The sequence below is a fragment of the Hemiscyllium ocellatum genome, chromosome 17, assembly GCF_020745735.1.
Source record: "Hemiscyllium ocellatum isolate sHemOce1 chromosome 17, sHemOce1.pat.X.cur, whole genome shotgun sequence".
Classification (NCBI taxonomy): Eukaryota; Metazoa; Chordata; class Chondrichthyes; order Orectolobiformes; family Hemiscylliidae; genus Hemiscyllium; species Hemiscyllium ocellatum.
Genome location: NC_083417.1, coordinates 9,199,351 through 9,221,649, shown reverse-complemented (window position 1 = coordinate 9,221,649; position 22,299 = coordinate 9,199,351).

Here is a 22,299-nt window from a genome sequence, read left to right as displayed (position 1 = left end):
TGCTTGTCTTCAAAATTAAACTGAAATGAAATTCCAATGAAATTCAGGCTGGATAGGCAGAATATCCTAATCCCATACCTGTGTTAAATGGTCTTTGCAGGGTGATTTAAAATCATTTTGAAGTGCATCTCCATCCCTCCCACCAATACCTGTGAAACACCCAACAGCCAGCCCTTACTCCTCTCATTACTTTCTCACACGAATCAACAGATGAATTATGTTGTCAGCCACTGACATTGAGAAATGTTACATAACTTGGTCATTAAACAGAACTGTTTAAGTCTGAGAGTTGTGAGTCCAATCCCCACAGGAGAACTTACCTCATCAAAATAGACTAATTCCTTAATATAGTTAAAAATCGCACAATACCAGGTGAAAGTCCAACAGGTTTAATTGGAAGCACACTAGCTTTCGGAGCATCGCTCCTTCATCAGGTGATATCACCTGATGAAGGAGCGACACTCCGAAAGCTGGTGTGCTTCCAATTAAACCTGTTGGACTATAACCTAGTGTTGTGTGATTTTTAACTTGGGACACCCCAGTCCAACACCGGCATCTCCAAATCGTGCCTTAATATAGTTGTGAAAAGTCATCAGAGGCAATACATTTTGGATGGAATTAAAAATTGTCTGCTCAGATAGATCTTGAAGCTTCTCAAAGAGATCCAGTTATATTGAACTTCAACTACCATCCTCAATGTTTACTCCCTCCAACACTGCCACACGTGGCAGCAGCATGCACCATCTACAAGGTACACTGCTGATGTTCAGCACCTTCCAAACCCATAACATACACCAACAATAATGGCGGGGGTAGTAGATACATACAAACACTACAACTGGATTGTTTGCTTTCAAGTTATCAATCTCTGACTTGTAACTAAAATCATTTTTCCTTCACTGTAACTTGGTCAAAATCCTGAATCTTCCCCACAATTAGCAATGTGGGTATATTGACAAACAGGCAGTATTCTAGCAGGTAGCTCACCAACACTATGTCTAGCAAAAATAGGATGTCAAGTTTGGGAATGCTGCCTGTATCCTGTGAATGAATCAATCAAAGAGATGGTCAACAGACTTTTCTGAGGATATTGCAAGTTAATACAAGATATCAGGAAATTACCTCAAATTATAGTCTATTTTTAAATAAGGTACATAAGTTTTATACACAGCCAACCTTCTCTTCTCCTGTTGTAATATTTCAAAATTCTCAGGAAAGCATTTTATAATTATGACAGCTAGGTTTTGCCATGACATGTGACACTGTAGCACAGAAAGTTTCCAACTTACTCTGACCATTAAGCCAGACAACAGACAGTTAGATAGACCGAGAGTCATCTTGTGAGTTTCTTAATCAACCAGTCAATATTTGCATGCAAAATGTTTATAATTTAAGTAGTTACAGAGCGCTGGTATCCCTGCTTCTGGGCCAGAAGGTCCAGCCTTACGTCCCATCTGACACAGGTGTGTCATAACATGTCTGAAATATATACGATATTTTTGTGTATGCGTACATAAACATCAGAATGTACAGGTGAGTCTGAAATCTCACATTAGTGTTAATAAACTTTTAGATATCTGTTTTGATATAAAGTTGAGTCTCTTTGTATATGTTATGTGAGCTAATACAGAGAAAAACACATCACGTTGCCTCTAACTGGGGGTAGGGGTTACAATCTGTAAGTGAGGAAGGACAGTAATAGAAGTGAGAGGCGTAAGATTATAACATGAAGGTTGCTACTTGGCAGTTATTGTGTGATCCAGGAGAAATATTGCAGATTCATTAATATATTTGAAAGAAATAAACATGTTTAACATTAGTTTTTAGAAATGTAATTGCTGTTGAAACAGAAAAGTAAATTGAAACAAATTGGTAAGGGAAGCAAGGGAAATGTTGAGCATTGTTTTTGTGTCAAACAATTCATTCCACCACAAGGACACTCAATGCTCAATAAAGTCAAAATCCATCAAACACTTGCAAAACAAATCAACACCTGACAGGATCTGGTCAAGTGACCAGATGCAAAATAATTGAAACAATACATTTTGTCTGATTTTGAATTGAATTGAATTGAATTTATTGTCACGTGTACCAAGGCACAGTGAGAAGCATTGCCTTGCGAGCAATACAGGCAGATCACAGAGTTAAGTAACATAGATAGTAAATAATAGGCAAACAGCAGCAAAATCAAAAACACAGGTATAGTCGAATGTTAAGAGTTTGTGAGTCCATTCAGTATTCTAATGGGGGTTGGGGGGGGGTGGTTGGGGGGTGTGGTGGTGGTTAGAAACTGTTATGCAACTGGCTGGTACATGTGTTCAGGCTTCTCCCTAATGGTAGAGGTTGCAGAAAAACATTGCTAGAGTGAGATGGACCTTTGAGAATACTGGAGATCTTTCCTTGACAGCAGGCCTGGTAGATGGATTCTACAAATGGGAGGTTGGCCTTTGTGATTGTCCAGGCTGAGTTCACCACTGTCTGTAACTGTCTCCGATCTTGAGTGGTACAGTTGCCATACTAGGTTGCGATACATCCAGACAGAATGCTCTAGATGTATCCATAAAGGTTGGCAAGGGTATTTGCCGTCATGCCCAAATTTTTACAGCTGACTGAGGAAGAAGAGACGTTGTTGGGTCTTTGTAACAAGTGCGTCCACATGAAGAGCACAAGAAAGCTTGTTGTGGATGTCCACTCCCAGGAGCTTGACACTCTCCACTCGTTCCACCCCTGTGCTGTTAATGTGTGGGGGGACATATGTCCCCCAAAGTCAATATTGAATTCCTTGGTTTTGCTGACATTGAGAGCTAAGTTGTTCTCAGTGCATCATTTTTCCAGGTCTTCCACCTTCCATTTGTAGTCTGTTTCGTTGCTGTCTGAAATTCGACCGACTACGGTGGTGTCATCAGGGAATTTGTAAATGGCATTAGTCTGGTATTTGACTATGCAGTCATGGGTATACAGTGAGTACAGTAGGGGGCTGAGTGTGCACCCCTGGGGGGGCTCCCGTGTTGAGTGTTAGTGAGGATAAAATATTGTCCACAAACTTCACTGATTGTGGCCTGTGGGTCAGGAAACTGTGAATCCAGTTGCAGAGTGTGGGGCTTCATCCCTAAATTTAATAATCAGTCTCGAGGGGTAACAGTGTTGAAGGCTGAACTGTAGTCAATGAGTAGGATTTTTTTATGTAGCTGTTCTTGGTGTCAAGATGTTCTATGGAGGAGTGAAGAGCAAGTGATATGGCATCTATTGGTCTATTAGGCAAATTGGAGTGGCTCAAGCGTAGTGGGGAGGCTGGAGTTGATTAATACCATGACCAGCCTTTCAAAGCACTTCATGACCACTGAGGCTAGGGCCAGGGGGCAGTAGTCATTCAGACATGCTGCATGAGCCTTCTTAGGCACAGGGATGATGTTGGCCCTCTTGGAACAGTGGCCTGCTGCAAAGAGAGTTGAAGATGTCCGAGAAGACCTCTACCAATTGATCTGCACATGTTCTGAGTGCACGGCCTGGTACTCCATTTGGTCTCTTTCTCTTTGCTTCCCTTGGATTAGCATGAAGGAAAACTGACCTGATCTCTGATGCAGTGACTGTTGGGATAGGTTCATCAGGATTTGTCAGAATAGGTGTTACCTCTCCACTGAGATTCTGCTCAAATCGAGCATAGAAGGCATTGAGACGATCTGGGCGAGATGTGTCATCATCTGCTATCTTGGACTCTCTCTTTTTAGAAGCTGTGATGTCATTTAGTCCTTGCCTTAGTTGCCAGGTGTCTGGCTGGGTCTGTAGTCTGGATCGATATTGGTCCTTGGCTGTCTTAACAGCTCTGCGAAAGTCATACTTGGATTCCTAATGTCTGAGTGAGTCTCCTGACCTGAAGGCCTCATACCTGGTTTTTAACAGTTTCTGTATGTCCTGATTCATCCAAGGTTTTCTGCTGGGGAACACCCTGATTGACTTCCTTGGAAGTCCTCCACACACTTGCTGATAAAGTCTGTGACGGTGGTGATGTACTCGTCCAAGGGACCTGCAGCCTGTTTGAACACGGCCCAATCAGCCGATTCCAGACAGTACCAGAGATGATCCTCTGCCTCCTCCGCCCAGCACTGGGCCTGTATCCTCGAGGGGGTCTCCTGCTTGAGCTTTTGCCTGTAAGCCGGGAGAAGAAACACGGCATTGTGGTCGGAGTTCCCGAAATGAAAGCGGGGGATGGAGCGGTAGGCAACTTTCACAGTGGTGTAGTGGTGGTCTAAAAATTTTATTGAACTTCCACATCATTCCTAGTACAACAGGCTTTGACTTATGAATCTTGGTTCTGTTTTTATTTTAAGTAGACCTACCTTGCTTGTTCCAGGTTTTAGAATCTCCTGTCCTGAACAATATTACTTTGATTTTTTTTATCCCTTCTATTGGAATTTGCATACACTTAAAGTTGCTTTAAACATTCTTTTTGGATGTTAACTAGGTTCTCACCTATCCATCATCAAATAGTCACAACGCAGTGTTACAAAGCAGGGTAAATCCCCATCCCCACCCCTCCCCTCTGCTGCTTAGACGGCACGGTGGCACAGTGGTTAGCACTGCTGCCTCACAGCGCCTGAGACCCGGGTTCAATTCCCGACTCAGGCGACTGACTGTGTGGAGTTTGCACGTTGTCTGTGTGGGTTTCCTCCGGGTGCTCCGGTTTCCTCCCACAGTCACAAAGATGTGCAGGTCAGGTGAATTGGCCATGCTAAATTCCCCGTAGTGTTAAGTTAGGGGTATGGGTGGGTTGCGCTTCGGCGGGTCGGGTTGGGCTGAAGGGCCTGTTTCCACACTGTAAGTAATCTAATTTAAACCTGCAACACAGAAATGATTTAACCCGTGCTGTAATTTGTTTAAATTCAAAAGGCAAGGAACTTTTCTGAAAAATCATGACTTGAAATAAAAACTAATAATCTTATTTTTTGAAGTCCTTTTTGTAACCTATCTTTTACCTTCCCCTCTACAATACTAGCCCAATAGAACCCCCGATTAAGGTTTACTGAAAAATACAAATTTCAAAATCAGCCAACAATTGAATCTTCTCTTTGTATCTTCCTCTGTAGATTTACTATCCAGGTCAGTGTTGATGTTTTTTTCTTCTGTGCAAACTCCTTCTCCAGACAGCTACCTCTCACAGAACTCTCACTAGCAGCCTACATTTGGCAGTTCTCCTCCAACTGTTCAATTTCTTTCTCGATTTTATATCCCGATTTTTCTTGGATCGTATCATTGGTGTTGAGATCGTCAAAATACTAAATTCAAACTTGATTGGGATTTATTATCTTGGGGCACAATTTAAACTGTTTGGCCAAATTTGAATTTGTTCTTGTTTCCAGGCAACCCAGGTACTGCTTGCTGCTGAACCAAATGCCATGTTGTAAATTATCCAGCACTCTGTGTGCTTGCTAATTCCTTCACTCTCATAAAGGTACAGTACACCTCTACACCTTCATAACACCCACCCACTTTAGAAAAAAAATAACCAACATAATGAAAAGATGGCTTCTTTTTTAGATTCTTTAAACGCCTTACCATATCATACAGAAAGCTTGAATCTAAGTTCACCTTAACTTATTCCCACATATATAACATTGGATCAATGCATCTTATACATACTTTATCGGTTAAATCCGTGATAACGCAGCTGTGATTACATTCTCACGACCCGGTACGTGTACGATTTTTTAATTAAAACTATGTAACATAAGACTCCAACAAAATAGTCTCATATTCTTGTTTTTAAAGTGTTCTAAGATTGTGATCTGTGTACACAACCATCTTCAACACAATGTTCATGACATATACAATAAAATGTTATAAGGCTAGTATCAAACTTAATAGATCCTTTTCGATTATGGAGTATTTCTTCTAGCAGATGTTGAGTTTCTTGGTTGTGGGAGTTTTTTGATGGCTTTTGCCTTTGCATTCCATGGGGTCAACCTTCCATGACCAATGTTATGTCTCAAGAACGTTACCTCTGCTTTTGTGAATTCAGTTTTATTTAAGTTTATCACCAGTTTTGCTTCTCGTAGTCATTCAAAAAGCTCTGCTAACTGTACTATTTAGTCTTTCCAGGATTTACTAAAAATCACAACATCACCCAAATAGACGGCACAGTTTGTTAACCCAGCCACAGCTCTGTTCATGAGTCTTTGGAATGTCGAAGATATATTCTTCATTCCAAAGGGCATCACTTTAAATTGATATAGCCCATTTGGAGTAACAAATACAGAAATTTCTTTTACTGTCTCTGATAAAGTTACTTGCCAGTAATCATGCTGTAAGTCCAACTTACTGATGCAACTGGCTTGTCCTTTCTCAATACAATCCTCCAATTTTGGAACTGGATATGAGTCCAAATTTGTAACAGCATTCACCGTCCAATAATCCACGCAGAATTGTTGAGTCCCATCTGGTTTGGGAACAAACATGTTTGGTGAACTCCACTCGCTGTGGCTTGGTTTGATTATGTCCTGATCAAGTATGGCCTCCATTCCCTTTTGGATCTGTCTGGCTTTGAAAGGATTAAGCTGAAAGGAGTATTGTTTTATCAGAGCAGTGTTCCCTACGTCTACTTCATGTACAATAGCATTAGCGCTCTGCAACTGATTCTTACATATGTCCTTATACTGCAGTAATAAATCTTTCAACTGTTTTCTATGCTCAAGAAACATATAGATTACTAACCTAGGCAAAAGTGAGGACTGCAGATACTGGAAACCAGAGTTTAGATCAGAGTGGTGCTGGAAAAGCACAGCAGGTCAGGCAGCATCCGAGGAGCAGGAAAATCGATGTTTCGGGCAAAAGCCCTTCATCAGGAGGCTACTAACCCATCCAACTCCTCAAGAACTTCTTCATTTTTAAATCAATTTTGAGACTCATCAAAATCCACATCATCTGGATTGGATTTCTCACTATGCAGGGCAGTAACTAACACCTGTTTCTCCAGTTTTTTCTCTCTAGTATAATACAGCTTCACCATGTTCACATGACATACCCGATACCTTTTTTTTCTCGGACATCTTCACTAGATAGTTACCTGACTCAACTTTTTCTTAATTTGATAAGGACCACTAAACCTCACTTTGAAGGGATCTTCAATCACTGGTTACAGTACTAACACATCATCCCCTCGGGAAAATGTCCTTGTCTCTGAGATTTTATCTGCCACCTGTTTCATTCTATACTGTGCTTTCATTAAGTGCTGCTTAGTTAACTCACCTACTTGATTTAATCTCTCCCTCACCACTGATACAAGTTTTGTCCTGTCAATTTTTTCTTTACTTATTTTCAAAGGGCCTCTCACTTCATTCCCAAATGTTAACTTGAAGGGAGTAAACTGACTAGATTTGTTTGGGGTATTTCCAATAGCAAACATTGTGAATAGGATACATTTATCCCAATCATTCAGGTAATCCTGACAGTATGCTCTCAATTTAGTCTTCAAGGTATGGTGCCACCTTTCTAAAGCTTCCTGGGATTCAAGATGATGCTCACTGGATTTAAAGTGCTGTATACTAAGCTAACCATAACCTCCTTAAATAGCCGAACAGTATAATTTGACCCTTGGTCCAACTGAGTCTCTCTGCATAGTCCATATTGTGTGAAGAAAGCTATTGATTCCTCTGCCATCTTTTTTTGCCTTGATACTCTGGAATGGAATTGCCTCCAGAAATCTGATAGAAACATCCATTATGGTTAACGAGTACTGGTTCCCAGTTTTAGCTCTCGAAAGGGACCTACACAGTCAATTAACCCACGTGAAAAGTTCTTCAAATGCAGGAATTGGCAACAATGGCGCTGGTTTCATTACCGTCTGTGGCATACCTACCATTTGGCATGTATGACATGTACGGCAAAAGTTAACCACATCCTTATGCATTCCAGAACAATAAAAAAAATTATATCTTAGCCTAAGTCTTTCATTCCCCTAGTTATCCTCCTACAGGTAGTTCATGTGCTATCTGTAACACCTCCTGTCTGTATGCTACCGGCAATACAATTTGATGCACTTCTGCCCATTACTCCTCTGCACTAACCTGCCATGGTCTCCATTTCCACCTTAGAATTCTATTGTACAGATAATAACCCTCCGGAATATTCTCTGCTTCCTTTTTGAAGTATGCATTCACATATATATCTTTTATTATCTTGTCTTGCTGTTGCAACTCTCTTAGTCTTTCAGGACTAAACAATTCTGTCTGACTCTCTGCCTGTTCAGGTTTTTCTTGCACCATTACATCAGACAGAGTGTCTGCTAACTGAACCTCAGTTCCTTTGTCTTTCTTTTTACTTTTTACGTCATGCTGTGACTTATGATAGTGGGATCTGGTTACTACACAGTCTGGGAAAATACCAGGATATTTCCTCAGTTTCTTGGCCTTCCTTGGGCTTCTCCACAACAAGGGGTGTCACTCCCACCTTGGATCCTGCCAAATCATTCCCAAGAACAAACTAAATTCCTGGAGCTGACACTTTGTCATCTCTTACTATCAGAGACTGGTTACATCCTGTATCTCTTAAAGTTATAACTTCTTGTCCTTCTCCCCTGTTCTTTCTGAGTAAGCTTTACCCACAGAGGTGAATTCTTTGTAGAGATCAGGTACTAATTTCGTACCCAGCCCCTGCCTGGGCTGTGCACTCTCCTGCAGCTCCTCGGCTCTCCTTGGGGTCTCCTTTACTACTTTCACTAATGTCACTGGCTCAGCTTCTTTTACCACATCTTTTCCCACAGTACCTTTCTTTAATGCCCAGCACTGTGACTTTAAGTGTCCACTTTCTGACAGTGGAAACACTTTTTCCCAGTTTCCTCCTGAAACTACCGGCACTTTAGTTTTCTGTGTCCCACTCCATTACAATGAAGACACCTGATGCCTTTCACTTCCCTTCAGCCTCTTGGGCTTCTTTCACATGTGGTAAATTCTTGCAAGTGTTCTCTGCTCATTCTTTTGTTGGGAGGATCCCCCCTTCGAACGTGTGTGCCTCACAGGATGAAATTCGAGCCGGAAGTTTGTCTTATGCACCAACATATATTCATCTGTTAATGCTGTTGCCCTACTCACTTTCTGAACTTTCTGTTCCTCCACTTGAATTCTTAACATCTCTGGAAGTGATTTTCTAAACTCCTCCAGCAGAATAGTCTCTCTTAGAGCCTCCAAGGTCCTATCTATTTTTAAAGCACACCCCCATCCATCAAAATAGTTATGTTTAATTCTTTTGAACCCAACATAACTACCTTCTCTTTTAACCTCCATCCTATTAACTTGACTTTGCTCACTAAGTCGCAACTTCTCAAGCTCAAATTGTTTTTCCTTTTGCTCAGCTAAGAACCTTCTCTCTTTCTTTTTCCTTTCTCTCATCTCTTTTTCTCTCTCCTTTTCTTCTCTCTCTCTCTCTTTGTTCAGCTAAGAATCTTCTCTCGCTCTCTCTCTTTTTCTTCTCTCTCTTCTTTCTCTCTTTCTCTTTCTCTCTACATTTGTTTATCTTCTAACTCCATTTTCCTCAATTTCAATTTAAGTTTTCTTCCTCTACTGCACCTGTCTGTTTCTCTGATACACCCGAGTAATTCCTTCAAAATTTCAGCTTTACTCCTGTCCTTGGTGAAACCCAAATCTAACTTCTTTGCTAATTTCAAAAAGTATGGCCTTTTTCCTTTCCTTCTAAACTTTCTTGGCAAATATGAGAATCATCTTCAAAAGAACCTCTTTTAGCAAATTTCAGAGCCATTTCTCTCAGTTTAATTTAATCAACCACAAGTCACTGAAATTAAACAAATTGTCTCACCTACGCATTATTTAAAGATCTGGGACACTGACCTATCAGAGTTTAAATCTGTTGGGATTTCTTTCATGCCCCCAAATCTATCCAAGTCTATCTAAACAAGTTCACATCTCAGACAAAAGCCCCCAAACTGTTATGATGTAGGGTTAACCCCACCCTAGCCCTGTTAATTTAAACCTGCAATGCAGAAATTATTTGATGCATATTGTATTAGGTCAAGATTTGAGAGCCAGGGAACTATTCCCAAAAGTCACTATTTAAAGTAAAAATTAACAACTTTTTTTTTAAAGTTTAACAGAAAATAATTAATTAACAACTATTTACACCTCATTTTACCTTCCTCTCTCCAATACTAGTCTGATAAAACCCCCAAATAAGATTTACCAAAAAATTCAAATTTCAAAAACAGCCATTGTCGAACCTTCTCTTCGTATCTTCCTCTGTAGCTTCTCTCTCCAGGTTGGTGGCGATGTTTTTTTTTCCCTCTGTGCAAACTCCTTCTCTGGACAGGTACCTCTCAGAGACTTCTCACTGACAGCCTACATTTGTTACTTTTAGATTAGATTACTTACAGTGTGGAAACAGGCCCTTCGGCCCAACAAGTCCACACCGACACGCAACCCACCCATACCCCTACATGTACCCCTTACCTAACACTACGGGCAATTTAGCATGGCCAATTCACCTGACCCGCACATCTTTGGACTGTGGGAGGAAACCGGAGCACCCGGAGGAAACCCACGCAGACACGTGGAGAACGTGCAAACTCCACACAGTCAGTCGCCTGAGGCGGGAATTGAACCCAGGTCCCTGGCGCTGTGAGGCAGCAGTGCTAACCACTGTGCCACCGTGCCAGCCTTTTCTGGCAGCTCTCCTCCAACTGTTCAATTCTGTTTTGGTTTTATAGCCCAAAACATCAGATCATCTTATTGGTATTAATATTGTCAAAATACAAATTTCAAATTTGATTAGAGATTAGTATTTTGCGGCATAATTTAAAATGACTGGCCGAATTTGAATTTGTTTTAGTTTCCGGGAAACCCAGGTACGACTAGCTGCTGGAGCAAATGTTACATTGTAAATTCTCCAGCATTTTATATGCTTTCTAAGTCCTTCACTCTCTTAAAGGTACAATACACCTCTACATTTTGATAACAACAAATTGACACCATTTGGTCAATCACACATCTCATGATTTTCTACAAAGAAAATAATCCTAAATCCTGATGTTCTCTCTGAAAGTTTGCAATTTCTTTCCTCTTCAAATAATTAACCTAATTCTCTTTCAAAACTCAGCAAAACTTCATTCAAAATCAAAAACAGAAATGGCTGGAAAAGCTCAGCAGACCTGTGGAGAGACATCAGAATTAATGTTTCGGGTCCAGTGACCCTTCCTCAGAACTTCATTTAAAACTGTTTTGGCAATATTTATTACCCATTACAAATTTTATTGAACCACGGGGGCTGCTTTGCTATTTCTGAGTCAAGCAGATTTTCTATGGTCTGGAGTCACATTTGACCAGATTTTGCTCTCTAAAGAGCATTAGTTATACAAGTGGACGTTTACAACAACAGTTTCATGGTTGTCATTACAACACCTTAGAGTTCCAGAATATTGATGAATTACAATTATGTCATCTGCTGTGGAAGGCATTGAACCCATGTCCCCAGAGGATTAGTCTGTGCATACAGAAAAATATGCCAGCGACACTAGCACGTCTCCACTGACTTCCTATTTTCTTGAAATTTTTAGATCTTCTTTGAGCTTTCTCAATAATGCCTTTAAAATCCTTTATTTAGCTCTTTTGACCTACATTTGCTCACACAGATGTCAGACACATGCAATGTCAGGGTCATGGTGATAAATGATATGTTTGCAGGTGGACATAAGCACTGACAGTGGTGCAGTGGGCAATGCCTCTGCCTTTAAGCCAGAAGCTCTGCGTTTGAATCCGTGTCAGGACTTGATGGCAAGGGAAGGTATATTCATCATGTGGCAAAGTGGGTTTATTGTATGGAACATGGTGCCTGAGAGTGTGGAGGAGCCAAGTACTCTCACAAGATTTAAGACACATCTGGATGAGAACTTAAGTTCCAGGGCATAGTAAACTATGGAGAATGGGCAGGTAAATGGGATTAGTGCAGTTTGGTGCTTGTTGGTTAGCAAGGTGGCTCAGAAGTTAGCACTGCTGCCTTAAACCATCAGGGACCTGGGTTCAATTCCATGCTGGAGTGACTGCCTGTGTGGAGTTTGCACATTCTCCTCCTGTCTGTGTGGGTTTCCTCTGGGTGCTCCAATTTCCTCCCATAGTCCGAAGATCGGTGGATTGACCACGCTAAATGCCCATATTTCCCAGGGATGTGCAGGCTATGTGGAACAGCCATACAAAATATAGGGCTAGGGTAGGGGGTGGGTTGGTCTTCAGAGGGTCTGTATGGACCAAATGGGCTGAATGGCCTGCTTCCACATAGTGGCATAGACATAGTAAGCCAAAGAGCTTGTTTCTATACTGTATGACTGTAAAGTTATCAACCTGCACTTCTTTCTATCACAGGTGGTCAGAGAAGAAAGATTTCTAGTTCACCATATAATAGGAAACCAATGGAACCTTTACCTTAATAATCCAAACTACAATGTGAATATCAATGTTTTGAAGAAATCATATTGGACACTAAACATTAACTCTGTTTCTCTCTGCAGAGATACTGCCAGACCTGCTGAGTTTCTCCATCATTCTCTGTGTTAGTTTCAGATTTCCAGCATTCAGGGTTTTTCGGTTTTATGTGAAAAGTGCTCATCATCGCAACAATTCGGCTATCATGAGTAAACTGCACCCACCTCCGTCACCCTCGAAACACTTGGAACTTTTCACTGGGCAATTCTAATCCACATTCTTGTTTCAAAACTGTGATCACCTGTTTTGAATACACAGGCAATTTGTCACCCAGACCTGCCATCCCATTTACAAGGAATTGTCAAATTTGACTCATCAGATATGTGGAAATTCTAATCTGGACTAATTTCAGCAGAATGAAAACAGGAATTAATGCTCCCTGATCAAAATGTATGCCATTCTCATTGGGTTCAGTCAATAATAGTTACGAACACAGCGCAGGCCATCATGCAAGCCAACCTTCCATCCATTGGATCCATCTATACTTCCCACTACCTCAGGAAGGCAGCCAAATTGCCAAAAATCCCTCTCACCCCAGTTATAATCTCTCCTAACCTCTTCCATCAGGCAGAAGAATCAAAAACGTAAGTACACATGCTAGCAAATTCAAGAACAGTTTCTTCCCTGCTGTTGTTAGACTTTTGAATGGATCCCTCATTTCAAATCGAATGTTAATCTTGTTTTATGTGCTAGGAGAAAGTGAGGGCTACAGATGCTGGAGATCATAGTCGGGAGTGTGGTGCTGGAAAAGCACAGCAGGTCAGGCAGCATCCAAGGAGCCGAAGAATCAGTATTTCGGGCATTAGCCCTTCATCAGGAATTCCTGATGAAGTCCTTATACCCAAAACATCAGTTCTCCTCGGATGCTGCCTGACCTCCTGTGCTTTTCCAGCAACACCCTCCCGACTTGCATTTTGTTCACCTTCGTTGAAGCTGTAACTTTTATTCCTTGCTCTATTCAATCACCCTCTGCTCTTTGTACAGTATGGTTTACCTGTACTGCACACAAAGCAAAACATTTCACTGTACTTAGGTACATGTGACAATAATAAATCAAATCAAATAAAATCAAATAATAAACAGGATCTTTGGAGGGCTTCAAATATCTTATTGAAATTCATTTGCCATTTTTAGTACATGGACATATAGCTGAGAGCTATGCAAATGTTTCCCGATAAAAGTTATCAAAAACATGTTTTTAACCACAAGCAATCATGGTCTTACAGCCAATTCTCCTCTCTCCATTTGTACAATCCCTTTGAATTTTCAGTACTCATCTAATTTTGGCTTCTTTAGCATCCTGATCTTCAACACCCTGTTATTGGTGACTGTATCTGTCACACCATCTAAAGCTCTGGAATTCACTCATCGCCTTCTGTGCCCCTCGAAATCTCCTCCTTAACTCGTATTAGTTTCGCAAAGGCTTTCAGTCACCTGCCATAATATCTCTTTTTCTGAAATATAAACAGAGAATGCTGGAGATGCTCAGCAGGTCTGGCAGCAGCTGAGGATAAAGTAACAGAGTTAGTTTTGGGGAGTCCAGTACCACTCTTCATCAGAACCAAGACAGTGATGGAGGCAGTTGTACTGTAGAAAAAACATGGAGAGCATTGTTTTTTACCTCTTTATATCATTCAGTGTCAAATTTTCCCTAATAATGCTTTTGCAGGATGCTTTCGCTCTGTTAAGGAAGCTTTTAAAATATCAGTTGTTGTCATTGATGGACAAAGTTATGTGAATAATAATGAAAAGCACTTTCCACTAAAATAAGTTAGCGATGGGAATTTTGTTAATCATTGAAGAAGAATCATAGAGAACACGTGACAAACTGCAAATATGCTTTACTTTAGCTGAATGTTGATTAGTGCTGAACTGTTGAACAACCCCAAAGCACCCATGGCACTGTCATCCCTCTATCTGACACAACATCTCCTCAACAAGGAGAAGCACTGTGCATATAATTCCGCAAGGTGTAAACCCAGGTATATTGAGGAAAACTGGACAGAGTACATTGCTGTATAATGGATTCAGCTCAAGGCAATACCGTTAGTTGGCTGCCAAGAAAGTTCTCTACTTTAGTTCAAAATTTAAAATTAAAAGTTATCTTAATTTTATAACCTAACAAAGGTGTCAGTCAGTGAGAAACCTGAGCACTGCCAACAAATATGAGAGTGTTGCCAATTGTGGTTGGACATATTACTGGTTGTTTGTGGAGTCCTCCCAGTTCCTCAAAACTTGACTAGTTGATCAACCTTTCTTTTCCGATTTGTCACATTTGTAGGACTTGTATATCAAATAACTCAGAAAATATTGTTATGACTCCAGCTAATGGCACTATGGGAACTGTCAGGTCCCAGAATGAAGCCTGGCTTAATAGATCACACATTTAGTTTTTGCAGTTGGTGATTGTAGTCTTTAGTTAAATGTCCACATGAGTCTGTCAATGTTCTTTAATAACAAACATAAGTTAATTATATAAAAAAGAGAAAAAACAAACAAATCAACATTGCAGTTTGAAAGCTCTTAAAACAAATGTTAAAACATTTCAACCTGTTACCTAACACTATCCATTACAAAGATATATTCCAGACTTAAAATGTCTACTTAACAGTCTCACTCCAGTTTCTTTTTCTTGAACTACAGAGTCAATTATGCAATTCCTCTCCAAGTCTGGAGTGATTGGTTCCATTTGAACTGAACTGAACTAAAACCTGATTGGGGAGAAACTAAATATTTGTTTCTGAACTCAACTTTTGATTTTTTTTCTCAATCATATTTCTTTCTGAACTTAACTGAGAAAAAAGGCTTCATATATTTACAGTATCTGTCATCAACATAAAATGTGCAAATATGTTTGAAGTTGTGAATTTATTCTCCTTTTGAATGGACACTTTTTTTAAATTTTCATTCATGGGAGGAGGACATTGCTGGCTAGGTCAGCATTTATTGCTTATCTCAGAGTGCAATTAAAAGTCAACCACATGTGGGTCTGGAGTCACATGTAGTCCAGACCAGGTAAGGATAGTAGTTTCCTTCCCTAAAGATGATTTGTGAACCAGATCGGCTTTTCCAAGAATTGACAATACTTCATGGTCATCATTAGACTGTTAATTCTGGACTTTTATTAAATTCAAATTTCATCATCTCCTGTGATAAAATTCAAACCTAAGTCCCCAGAACATTACCTGGGCCTCTGGATTAACAGTCCAGTGATAATAACACTAGGCTATCACCTCCCCATATATTAAAGTCAATCTTTCTCTGTCTCTGTAACATTATATTCTGCATTCTGTTCTATTAGCCTTATGTGCTTATACAAGGTATGACTTAATTTCCACCTAAATTGGAGGAGATCCAATTAGACCTACGCCTCCACCAATATCATCTACTGTGTCCGTTGCACCTGATGTGGTCTCCTCAATATCAGGGAGACAGGACGCCAACTTGCAGATCATTTCAAAGAACATCTCTGGGACATCCACACCAACAAACCAACCCCACTACCCCGTGGCTGAACACTTCAACTCCCCCCTCCCACTCTGCCAAGGACATGCAGATCTTGGGCCTCCTCCATCACCAAACCATAACCACTCGACACCTGGAGGAAGAACAGTTCATCTTCTGCCTGGGGACCCTGCAACCTCACTGCATTAATGTGGATTTTACCAGTTCCTCATTTCCCCTCACCCCACTTTATCCCAGTACCAAGCCTCCAACTCAGCACCACCCTCCTGACCTGGCCATCGTCTTTCCCATCTACCCAATCCACCCTCCACTCCGAATTATCAGCTTCTTCCCCCACCTTCATCGACCTACTGCATTCTCAGTTACCTTCCCCTAGTCCCACCCCTCCCATTTATCTCTCAGTACCCCTGGCCCATAAGCCTCATGCCTGAAACGTCAATTCTTCTGGTCCTTTTATGCTGGCTGACCTGCTGTACTTTTCCAGCACGACACTCTTGACTAAGATTCTAAATGTACAGTTTGCATCAGTATTCCCCCAGAAGAAGGATATAGAGGATGGTGAGATTTGTGTGGAGCATGCTAATATGATAGAGCATATTGAGATCAAGAAAGAAGAGGTGTTGAGTTTCTTTGAAGACCATTAAGGTGGAAAAGTCCCCAGGTCAAAATGATATCTACCCCAGGTTATTGAGAGAGGCAAGAGAGGGATTGCCAGGGCCTTGACCTAGATCTTTGTATAGGAGAGAGTGAAGTCTGCAGATGTTAACGATCAAAGTTGGGGAGTGCGTTGCTGGAAAAGCACAGCAGGTCAGGCAACTTCCTGATGATGGGCTCTGGCCCCAAAAGTCAATTTTCTTGCTCCTCAGATGCTTCCTGACTTGCAGTGCTTTTCCAGCAATTTCCAGGAGGTCTTGGAGAACTGGTGAGTAGCTAAAGCTGTTCCTCTGTTCAAGAAGGGAAATAGGATAATCCAGGAAACTATAGACTGCTGAGTCTCACATCAGTGGTTGGAAAGCTATTGGAGAGAATTCTTTGGGATAGGATTTCTGCACATTTGGAAAAGCATGGTCTAATTAAGGACAGCCATCATGGCTTTGTGCCGAGTAGATCATATCTTACTAACGTGATTGCATTTTTCGAGGAGGTGACGAAGGTGATTGATGAGGATAGAGTAATGGATGTTGTCTACATAGATGTTAGTAAGGCTTTCGACAAAGTCCCTCATGGTAGGCTCATCCAGAAGATTAAGATGCATGCGATCATAGGTGATTTGATTGCTTGGATTCAGAATTGGCTTGCCCATTAAGGCAGAGGGTAGTTGTAGAAGGGTGTTTTTCAAACTGGAGGTCTGTGATTAGTGGCATTCTGTAGGGATCTGTATTGGGACCTCTGCCGTTTGTGCTATATATAAATGACTTTAATGAAAAAGTAGATGGATGGATTACAAATTTGCAGACAATACAAAGATTGATGGAATTATGGATAGTGTAGAGGGTTGTCAAAAGATATAATGGGATATAGATCAGTTACAGAGGTGAGCTGAGAGCTGGCTGATGGAGTTTAATCCAGTTAAGTGTGAGGTGCTGCACTTTGGGAGATCAAATGCTAAGGATAAATATACAGACAATAGCATGACCCTGAACAGCATTGAGGTACAGAGGGATCTTGGGGTTCAAGTCCATAGCTCCCTGAAAATGGCCACACAAGTAGATAGGATGGTAGATAAGGTGTATAGCATGCTTGCCTTTATTGGTCTGGGAAATGAGTACAAGAATCCAAGATGTCATGTTGGAGTTTTATAAGATTTTGAATAGGCCACACTTAGAATATTGCATTGAATTCCAGTTGTCACATTGCTGGAAGGATTTGGAGGTTTTGGAGAGGGTGCAGAAGAGGTTTAACAGGATGCTGCCTGGATTAGAGAGCATGAGCTTTAAGGAGAGGCTCGAAAATCATGTGTGCACACAACATGAAAAGCTTGTTTTACTTCGTATCTATTGTGTCAACTATTTTGGAAGCTAGTTTTGGAGCAAGATTTCTTACCATATCTTACCAAACTCGACTCATTAACTAAAAAAAGAAAGAACCACAGATGTTGTAAATCAAAACTAAAAACAAAAGTTGCTGGAAAAGCTCAGCAGGTCTGGCAGCATCTGTGAAGAGAAATCACAGTTAACGTTTCGGGTCTGGTGACCCCACCTCAGAACTGATGGTGGCTAGGAAAATGTCCAAATTTTCCGAGTTACCATCAGTTCTAAGGAAAGGTCACCAGACCCAAAAAGTTAACTTTGAATTCTCTGCACAGATGCTGCCAGACCTGCTGAGCTTTTCCAACAATATCTGTTTTTGTTTCAACACATTAACCATTCATTTTTTTCCAACAGTGTCCCTCTCACTCATTGTTATGCCCCTTATTCCGAGAGCAATTTGCCTCTCAGTAGACATTGGTGGAAAGTTCAGCATCCTTTGTGCCCTCACCATATTTAAAAGTCAGATGTGCAACACAACAGCTTTGACAATCCGTTGTTTCCTCTTCGCCAGTATCATAACTGCATAGCCGCCAGTGTACCACACTGTCCACAGCACATAGCCAGTATGGCTAACTCTCTCTCGCACATTCTCTCACATCAGTCATTACTTAACCACCGGGCCACACAGTTTACCTGTCCATAGCTACATCTAAATGCCTTCTCTGAGTCATCACCGCCCTGTCCCCAGGGCCTTCTGTACACCCACAACTCCTCATTGTCCAGCACGCAATGCCACATCCAGGCAAGCAGCCCGACAATTCCAAATGTTTTATTGACAGCCAGCTAAAAGGAAATTGAAGGAAATGAATAGAAGTTGCAGTTCACTCTTCCAATTACTGACACAACGACCAAAAACATTGTGCGGTCTATGATGATCTGCTGAACCTGGATCTCACCTACACCAACCAGGAGTCAATCAGGTCCTGTCTGACTTCACGGAACCTCAAACGTGGAAGCAGGTCATTCGAGTCCAAGCCAACCCTCCGAAGAGCATCCCAGTCACAACCACTTCCTAACCTATCCCTGTAACCCTGCATTTCCCATGGCTAATCCACTTAACCTTAAAGCATGTATTCTCCTCCACAATACCCGCCACATGCTCCTCCATGGAGTGCTCCAATTTCCATAGATCCTCAGCTATTGCCCGCTGCAATTGCTCAGAGCATAGCACGCCAGAGTGACATTGCACACTCTGATCAAATTATGCTGGAGGGGTCCCTAAGACTGATCTAAGCAGTAGCATCCCCACTGTCTGCTCTACCACAACCCTGGTCACAGCCCATGCACCAACTCCGTGACTGTGCTGTACTGACTAAGTGATCAACCTCATTCATCAAAAAGGCAGGACTGCTCCACTCCAACCCCCTTCCCACCTTAGAACCATAACAATCCAATCGAGGTAAAAGCAGAAGCAAGCCATTCAGCCCATCAAATCCACTCCAACATCCAAAAAAATTATGACTGATGTGATCATTATTTTCTCTCAAATGATCATGAGTCTGTGGGATTCTTTACCACAGGTGGGAAGGGGTCACATATGTTCGTGGCTAACTTAAACAGATTTCTAATCATTAAAAGAGTCAAAATGTATGGGGGTGAGGCAGGAAAGTGGTGTTAAGGATGAACTTTTTTACCGAACACAGTCATCTCCTTCAGCCCCATAATGCTCTAAACTATCGCTGCTCATTTTATAGAATAGAATAGAATCCCAACAGTGTGGAAACAGGACATTTGGCCCAACAAATCCACATTGACTCTCAAAAGAGCATCCTACCCAGATTCACTCCCCTACCCTATACTCTGCATTTCTCAGGGCTAACCCAAGTAGCCTACACATCTCTGAGCACTATGGGTAATTTAGCATGGTCAATTCACCAAATCCACACATCTTCCAACCGGTGAGAGGAAAACAGAGTACTCAGAGGAAACCCATGCAAACATGGGGAAAACGTACAAACTCCACACAGACAGTCACCTGAGGCTGGAATCAAACCTGGTGCTGTGGAGCAGCAGTGCTAATCTCTGAGCCACCATGTTGTAATTCTAGACTCTTGAGCATTTTCTGATCTTCACTTCTCCCCTCTCAGTGCTGAGCCACCTAATACTCTAGAATTCTCTCCTTACACCACTGCACCCTTTGACTTACAGTGCATCAGTGAATTGCTCCGCGACATTTCAATATGTCAAAGTCCCCACATAAATATGAATTGGCATCGTAAATGTGCAAGAGCTGTGGGTAAGTTGAAACTCCTCCAAGCCACACACAACATCGCAATGTGGACATATGTTGCTGTTTGCTCAACATCTTGTGTACCCCTATAACATTCAACATATTGAGTTTACCTCTTGCGCATCTCCATATTGAATTCCTCCACCATTAAGTCTGTAACTTTAACTGTTATGAGATCGGACATTTTGGAACTTACTCCCTAAGTCTCTCTGCTCCTTCATTGTAATGCTCCTTAGGTTCTACCTCTTTGACTAATCTTTTGGTCATTTGTCCTTTATTTATTTATCATTTATTCGCTTGGTAGCTCAGTGTCAAACATTACCTCAAAACATTCTCGTGAACTGCCTTGGGACTTTAAAGGTACAATCTAAATATAGATTTTTGTTGTGAGAGGCCCTCATTGTATTCCATTCCACACATCAATTTGCAGTTGCGTAAAAGAATTCAGTCCGAGAGAACGAAGCGTTGATTCATGCTCTTAAACTTTCATTTTGCTGAATAACATGATGGAATAGATCTCCGCTGCGTTGAGATGCGAAAATCATTTTCCTTTTCATAGCAATAAGCATAACATCAAGTAGGATATTGCCATAATAAAGCCCACGCTGATGAAATAAATAAGACTCTATCTTCCTATGGCTCAGCATGCTTACGTCTTTATGCATTAAGAGATCCCATGCAATGTGATTATTTTTGTTTTACAATGATTTATTTGTCACAAAGCAATCACAGAATTGTGGTCTTTCTTTCTTGTTCGCACACAGGTAAGAAATACCCTTGCTAAGGAATACAATATCATTCCTATTTTCAATCCAAGTATCAATATCAAACAGTCCTTAGGGTAAGATCGATAGCTGAATGACTAAGAATTTAAAAATTTAAAAATAAGAATTCTTTGTCAGAATTTGAAAGCTTGCTCCCAAACCTGGCTCATACCAAGCACAGGTCATGTAAACAGGTCATTTTCTTTCCAGAATGTCAGAATTAGTTCAACATGAAACTATAGTCAAGAGCATGCCTCACAAACTGAGAAGTGAGAAGTCAAAATTCAGTTTCTGTTGAAAGGTCATCATCCCCTTGGAACCTGAACTTTCTTTCTCTCTTCATAACAATTGCATGTCCTGCTGCTGGGTATTTCCAGAATGTTCTGTCTTCGACCCAGAGTGAGGACTTTTGGTTAACTGCGAGTCATGAGCAGCAGCAGAGCCAGGGACCCCTGGTTACAGAGTGAGTGTGGGCTCAGCTGCACCAGTGAGGTGGGCCCAGTGGCAAAGAGATGGAGTCTAAGGTGGAGTCAGTCCTACTTTGGTTGGTCTGGCACAGACAATAGTGGGGGCTGTGGAGGGCTCTCTTTCAATTACAAGAGTGGTTAGCACTGCTGCCTCACAGCGCCAGAGACCCGGGTTCAATTCCCGACTCAGGCGACTGACTGTGTGGGGTTTGCACGTTCTCCCCGTGTCTGCGTGGTTTCCTTCAGGTGCTCCAGTTTCCTCCCACAGTCCAAAGATGTGCAGGTCAGGTGAATTGGCCATGCTAAATTGCCCATAGTGTTAAAATAAGGGGTAAAATGTAGGGGTATGGGTGGGTTGCGCTTCTGCGGGTCGGTGTGGACTTGTTGGGCCGAAGGGCCTGTATCCACACTGTAAGTAATCTAATCTAAAAAAAAAGAGGCTAGGTGGGGGTGTGTACTGAATTGTTATTCTAAACTTTGCATTCCTTCATTTTTCTATTTTTTTTTCCTAATGATTTGTTCTGAAAAATTTCTGCCTAGGTCCCTTTATCCCCAAGATGGCACCATAATGTAAATATTACACCATACTCATTTGAAGACGTGTAACAATAAAGTTAATTCAATTCAATTCAGCTCAATTCAATTCAATTGTTGCAAAGTACTCTGGACCTCGTTCAGGCAAGAAAGCAAATAACCTGGAATGCCAGAATAAGAAAGCAAATCAGAAAATGCTGGACAGATTCGAGATATCATCTGCAGAGGAAACAGAATTAAAAGCTTTGTTCTTCACTTGAATAGTGGATAGGAAAGTTGGTGAGGGCTTGGTTCAGGCTTTGGGGCCATGGTATCCGGAACATAATAGACAGC